The sequence below is a fragment of the Montipora foliosa genome, chromosome 2, assembly GCF_036669935.1.
Source record: "Montipora foliosa isolate CH-2021 chromosome 2, ASM3666993v2, whole genome shotgun sequence".
NCBI lineage: Eukaryota > Metazoa > Cnidaria > Anthozoa > Scleractinia > Acroporidae > Montipora > Montipora foliosa.
Genome location: NC_090870.1, coordinates 28,956,504 through 28,964,003, shown reverse-complemented (window position 1 = coordinate 28,964,003; position 7,500 = coordinate 28,956,504). Strand labels below are relative to the sequence as shown.

The 7,500-nt window shown below is 41.8% G+C and overlaps 1 pseudogene; it reads right to left on the bottom strand.

Annotated features, from left to right (window-relative positions):
- The window catches only part of LOC137992796 (C-reactive protein-like), a 33,737-nt pseudogene extending 27,408 nt beyond the window's left edge, over window positions 1–6,329 (bottom strand).
- Window positions 6,330–7,500: the final 1,171 nt, after the last annotated feature.

The following is a 7,500-nucleotide window of genomic DNA, read 5'->3' as shown; positions in this document are numbered from 1 at the left end:
TTTAATGTGGCACGGCGTCGCAAAAAGGGTTAGCACTGTGCCTACATCCAAGAGTAGGTTTTTCATTCCCTTAAGACTTTCGTTTGAACTTCCTTGAATGCGTACAAAAGGAAGTGTTACAAAGTATACTTCACATAATGGTGCATATTTCATTTCAATTAAAACTATCGCTTTCCACTTGCTGTACAATTTTTAAAAGGATGTTCATTAAAAATTCAAACCTTTTGAAAATAAAACGCTTTAATGCAGGCATTTCGATATCATTTATATGTGAATGCTATATTATAATGCGAATGCAATACAGAAAGAATCTTAACCACGCAAGATTTAAATTGGGTACGACAATGGACTAGTTGATTTGGCATATTAATCTCGTTCAAAGGATGCTAGTAATTGTAATACATTGCAACAATTCTTTTGGGTTCTGACCTTTGGTCCAACGATTAACTCCAAGGGAGGGTTAATTTCAAAACGTTTTGACAATGGTAAATACGATAAGTATGAAATACGTTGAACTAGGCCAAAGATCCCTCTCAGTTCTTTTGTTTAGCCAGTGCAACAGCACCTGAGTCACCGATTCCATTGAAAGTCAAATTCAAGGTTGTCAGCGTTGAATTGATTTCCACTGCTTTAGCCAGTGCAGCAGCACCTGAGTCCCCGATTTTATTGAGAAAGAAATTCAAGGTTGTCAGTGTTGCCCGGATTTGGACTGCATTAACCGTGAAGCAACACCTGAGTCACCGATTTGATTGCAAGTCAAATCCAAGGTTGTCAGCGTTGAATTGATTTCCACTGCTTTAGCCAGTGCAGCACCACCTGAGTCACCGATGCTATTGAAAATCAAACTCAAGGTTGTCAGCGTTGAATTGATTTCCACTGCTTTAGCCAGTGAGGGAGCACCTGAGTCACCGATGTTATTCTCAACCACATACAACTTTGTCAGGGTTGAATTGATTTTCACTGCTTTAGCCAGCGCAGCAGCACCTGAGTCACCGATGTTATTCTCATCCAGACACAACTTTGTCAGCGTTGAATTGATTTCCACTGCTTTAGCCAGTGCAGCAGCACCTGAGTCACCGATTTTATTGAAAGACAAATCCAAGGTTGTCAGCGTTGAATTGATTTCCACTGCTTTAGCCAGTGCAGCAGCACCTGAGTAACCGATTCCACTAACAGACAAACTCAAGGTTGTCAGCATTGAATTGATTTCCACTGCCTTAGCTAGTGCAGCAGCACCTGAGTTACCGATTCCACTGACAGACAAACTCAAGGTTGTCAGCGTTGAATTGATTTCCACTGCTTTAGCCAGTGCAGCAGCACCTGAGTCACCGATTGTATAGCCAAACAAATGCAACTCTGTCAGCGTTGAATTGATTTCCACTGCTTTAGCCAGTGCAGCAGCACCTGAGTCACCGAATCCACTGGGAAACAAATGCAACTTTGTCACCGTTGAGTTTGTTGCCATTGCGTCGGCCAGTATAGCAACGAGACTGTTACCTATCCACCACCGTTTACACAAAATATGCTGAATTTCAAGAAGTGAACCAAGAAAACGCGCCAATTCTTTTCCAAAGGTACCCTGTTCTTTTTCACATTCCTTAATACAATTCAGTGCAGTGCATAAATAGCCACCACCTTCCCTCTCTTCATTTAATTGGTTGATTTGACTTGCTATACTTGCCATAAGTGCCATGGCTTTTGCCTCGCACCGTTGAGCCAAGATACCACAGGTAATCATCAGCACTTGTTGAAACTCCTTAAAATATCTTGTGTCAGCAACTAAGCCATGAGGACTAATTTCCTCATCGACAAGCTGGCAACTGAGATAAATTGCAGCGAAGAACTCCTGAAAGCTCTTGTGTAAAACCCATAGCACCAGCTCGGTCTTTGTTTGCTGCGTCCAGACTGAGCCGACAGAAATCCCAATTCAGGTATTAAGTTGCTGGTACCATTTCGGAATACACCTTCGTCGAAATACATCTCATCGTTGAGCAAGCCACTCAACGCTTTAGAACCAAGATGCTTTAATTCAGCGTGGTATAATTGTGTTAGGTCTTCGTCCGTTTTTGGTAATTCTTTCTTTTTCCTATACCTTCTCAACACACACTGCACTATTTCCTGGTAAAGCAGTTCTACCTTTCGGCAAATCTCCTTGGAAGTACTCACAAAGGAGGAAAAGAAGAGCTGTATTTAATGGATTTGCAGTTAGTCCGCTCATGATTGCGTCTGTGCCCAGCTTGTCCAAGAGCTTTTTCGCCAGATGCTCCTCGGCTTTGAAATATCTTCGGATAAAACCTTGAGCAGCATCTGTGGTAAATCCTTCGACCTCTAGCAGGGTGTCACAGCATTCCCGTAGTTTCATCCCAGCTTCGTGGCGAGCTGTAACCACTAAGTAACATTTTGGAAGAATTCTCTCTTTAATGATTTCTTTATAGACTGGTAAATAATGTCTTGGCAGCTCATCCAAACCGTCAAGAACCGGCAAAACCTTTGACTGATAGTTCTGAACGAACTTGAAAAACTTCTCCTTTTGTTCCTTCTTCATGTCTCGTGGTAAAAGCTGGTCATCGATAGCCTCCCATAAGTCAGAGTTAATTTCTCTACATTTCAACAACAGCAACACTTGGACATCAGGAAACGAGTCTTCAGCTTTACAGTTCTTGGCCCAGTCGTAAGCAACCTTGTTACAATAGGTTGTCTTTCCCATGCCTGGCTGTCCTTCAATCAAAACCTTTCTGGGTTGTGAACATTCCTCATGTGCTTTGAAAATTTCCAACATGTCGACAGTGGAGTCAGTCTTTATCCCTCGTTCTTTTTTCCTGCTGACCATTTTAAGCCTGGTAAAAATGTTGTCAAGATGGAATAACTCTTCGTTCCACGGGAATGGCTTGAGCCACCCTTCGTGTTTCTGGTACAGTCGTCGAATATCGTCGATGAAGTCTGCCGGTGGCCCATAAGCATCTGCAAGAGAGAAAGTCATTAATTTACAATAAAAGTGCCGATGTTCTCCCAGCGTCAAATACTTGAGAATGGCACTTACACCTTAGTTGTGTTAAGGTCGACTGTACTTATAATTGATGGTGAAATATGTGAGAGTCATATATAAATTGAACTTCGTGACCGTTCAGGCCTGAATTTTTTGAAGGTCTTCTTTGCTTCTTTGCAAGTCGGCCTACAAATCCAGTGATCATTTTCGCTTCCAGTCAGTCCAAAAAATATTCAATTAGTATAGGAAATGCTATGAACTTGCTCTTGCACAGGAGAGCACGTTTTGGCTCAGGTCCCGAGTCGGAAATCAATGAGAATTCAACAAATTTGGTCAATTTATCACTTTTTTTAGACATGCTAATTGCAAGATGATGATAGAGTAACAGCAAAGCATCTTTGCTGAACAGAGCAGAGTTGGCTGATTCAATGCTTTCACCATTGCCAGAAGCGAAGCTCCTTCATCGCCAGCAACTTTCCTTTGATGTATGAATAGACTTGGGGTAAAACAGGACTTATACTGAATTTTGCTGGACAAAATTGCAAGCTGACGAGACACAAGATATAAGGCAAAACCCTTCCTTGTAAGGATCACATGAAGCAAGAATAGAAACGTGGGCTTACCTTGAGCAATAGCACAAAGAAAGAAGAGGCTTGACCTGGCTCTGCACATGCTTATATTCGATCACAATTTCATTTGCATAACAATGCACCTTTGATACAAAGGTGAATTGCGCATGTGCAAGGAGGTATGCATTACAGTCAACTCCCGCCTTGCGGATACCTCGCTATTACGGACAGCAGCTAAATCCCCGGCGAAGGTTACAGACGTTTGACTGAAATTAACTCCCTCTATTACGGACTTACGGACACTTTATTCGGTCCCACCGTCACAATTTTATTGTTTTCTCTCTCGTTATAGCGGACATCGAGCAGCATCTTGGAATATTTCCATACATATCAAGTTCATTTTTTCGGCTTTTTTTATTCATAGAGGGGAGTTTAAGGTTGCTAATGAATTAAGTCTTCTCGGCGACAAAGTGGAGGAAGTTGCAATTCAAAGGATAAGTACACAGAGCCGATTGGAATGATCTTTTAAGGCAAGTGTAGATTACTGTACTTCAGTACGGTAGGAAACCAAAACGACGTATGTGTGGGCATTGCTGCAACATACGATGATTGTTTTTTTACGTACTTAGTACTGTACACAAAGGGTAAGTAACTCCTGTTCTGTTAAGTTCTGTTCTGTTTGTAAATAAAGTTTTGACGCTCTTTACGTGCAACGGGTCTGAAAAAGGTACTGGAGTTAATGAAAATGAACACACATGTGACCCCCTTCTGTAAATATGGTTTAAAATAAAAATCGTCTCGCACCCCGCTATTACGGACTCTTGCTATTACGGACAGCAAATCGTGGTCCCGAGGGTGTCCGCTATAACGGGAGTTGACTGTAATAAGGGCAGAATGAGGATGGTGAAAGAGAATTGAACATTTAGGCCTCAGGAACAGTTAGGGTTAAGGGTATAGTTCAAGCTGTTACTGCTCATGTACATGTGGCTACTTGTTTAGCATCGATGTCTCGTACATTGTCGAAACACAACTTTGCCATTTGCGTCTTCTCAACTCATGGATGGTTCTGTTTCAGTGCAGATGTCCTGTGCAGCCATCCTTCAGGGCTATCAAATTCGGATATACATGTACTGCATAAAAACATATTTAAGCACCAATGGTAACTCAAATTACTTCTCATAATAAATTAAAATACCTCACATGTTAAGCAAATTATCAACTGCTGATTTTATATGTGGATAGAGAAGATTTGGCCCGATTCCTAAAACCACTACAAAGTCTTGTAAGCTAGAAAATGGCACTCAGTCCTGTGCTTGAAAGAGACTCCCATTTGAGACAACTCCTTACAGTGATGACAAGTATCAATAATACCTTCTTCCTGATCACTGTGTGTGCTTGTTCCTGCAGCTGCTGAAGCAACACTAGCACAACTGGCTTCTGCCTGGCCAGGATCTATTAGAAAACAAACAACGTAACCTCCTGTCAGGCTGAAACAAAATTGCTCCTTGACAATGAATTGTAAAATGATTTTCTCTTAGGTAGAAAGGTTACATCTCACACTTGCAAAGTGTGCTTGTTCATTTTTTAAAAGCAAAATCATGTTATTTTGTAAAACTATGATTGCCATCAAGATATTTTGCCCATAATGCACCAGTAACTAGAATAAAATTTACCAGAGTGCTCAGGTTTCTTTTTCTTCCCCCGGTATATTTGCAAAGCACTGTCCCTGATCACATCCTTTAGTGACCTCTGACCTTGCTTTTTAGACATCTTCCTTCACCAGTGTACAAAGGAAACAGACGTTCAGTGAGACAGGGGTCAGTGTTTTGTTCCTGATGTAGATGTAAAAAAATATCACGAAGATTAATCGGCATCAAAACTACTCAACAGATTAGCCTGCCCATCTATCGTTCAAATAGGGATGGCGATTTCAAAGTCCTGTTTCTAAGACGAGCCATGTGATTTGGTGAAGTGGGGTGGGAGAAGAGGTAAGAACCAGCCCAGTGCCCAGAAGTACCGTTGGCAGCAAGATTCAATGCCTGCAGTGTACATGCACTCTCAACACCAAGGGATTGACTGGAAAACCAGCTGTCATACTTACTTCCACTCCAAACGTACACTGTTGTGTACTACAGGGAACGAAGGCAGGGTAGAGTCAAAGGTGTGGGAGGAACATGGAGGAAGGTTAGGAATGGGCGACATTAACCAGGTTTCGTGGTAGTTTTCATAGAGTGAACGTACACAACATAACATGGCGATATCCGTCAATTCTTCAATTTACATATTTCAAAAAAATGGCTTAAGTGTCCGTGATTTAAGTTCGGTAAGGATTTCTTAATTTACTACTGGGCATAATGAAAAGGGCTTTTAAAAACCAGATTAAATGATGGAGCATTTAATTGAGCGCTCTTAGGGGCTCGATTCTATCACCTTTTCGATAACGGTACATTGCTACATTAAGTGATCTTAAAAGCCAAATCTATCGAGAAGTAATTCCAATTTACCTGGGTGATTTTGACTGCTTCTATTTTTCATGGTCTCAATTTCTTTCCTCAGGTGGTCGATGTCTCGTTGGAGTTGCTTGTTTGCCTTGCACAAGTCGCACTTGTCACCTTCCACGGCTACGTTGATTGTTGGACTACAGTGACAAGTGGATGGAGTAAGATCGCTGGATTTGTGTGCTTCTGACAAAGAAGCAAACACAACCGCGATAAACAGGAAATAGAGCCCAAAATTTGCCATTTTGTTGCTTGATCAAGAGAGCACCCGTAAAGAGGTACACTGCTCGGTGCAGTGCGTGAGCAAGAATGAACAACTCGATACTTCTTGGGATCAAAACATACGTTGAAGTGGGAATGTGGCGTCAGTCGACGTCAGGCAAACAGCCAATCAAGTTTTACTGTCGGTTCTTGTCCTTCAGCAAAAAGGGGCATTATTCCTGTAAGTAATGATGCTACTTATGTCGTCGACTTTGACCTCCTCTGGTCAGGAGATGCGTTGGGCCAGAAAAATTAGCCAATCATAGATAAGGGCGGAGTAAGGATAGGTCAGATCTAGTTAAGGTATTGACTGGCGCTCTTAGCTGTACGTTCAAGGAGTAAGGTTGCATTATCAAGATTTTTCCCTCCCGCCCTACCTTTGCTCCGTCCTTTGTTTTCCTTTCTTTCATTCTTAGGTGTAGGTGCTTTTTGTCGCCCCCTCCTTTGCTGAACATAGCTTTAATTTACTGCGGTTTTCATAGATTACGTAGATTTCATAGATTTCGTTGATGCTATAATAAATAGCTACGTTGGTGGCCGAATAACGTCCACATGTTTGAAGTAGTCTTTTTTCAAATTTCCATGTCTCAGCAAACTTGTGCGACTACTTGCATAGTGCACGGCTTTCTCTTTTTAGCAATATTTTATATCAAAACCAGGGATAAGTGTCAACATAACTGCCTTTTCAATTGGCGGGGTATCATTTTCTGACGCAGTTCGCCAGCCCTCATGCCTGCATGCGGGTATACAACACGTGAGGCCAAGGTGTTTTAAAAAATAATAATAATTTAATAAGGTTTTTTTTCTTTCCATTTGTATAAACGCCAGCGAAAGTGAGCCTGCCACAACCGAACAAGAACTGAAAGAAATAGTATGGCAATGAATTTCATTTTTCATCCTTTCCCATGACAGTTGATATTTATGTCAAAACCGTCCTCAAAGCTATTTGCCAGTAATGCGTCAACGCCAACTAAGACCAATAAGGGAATTGGTTGAGAGGTGGTAATCTTCTCTAGGGGGTGATAATCCCCTAGGGTATTTAGTGAGAGGTGATAATCCCCCAGGAGAATGAGTGACAGGTGATAATCCTCTCTAGGGGGTGGATAATCCGCCAGGGTATGTGAGGGGTGATAATCTCCCAGGGAAGTGAGTGGCAGTTGATAATTCCCTCTACGGGGTGATCATC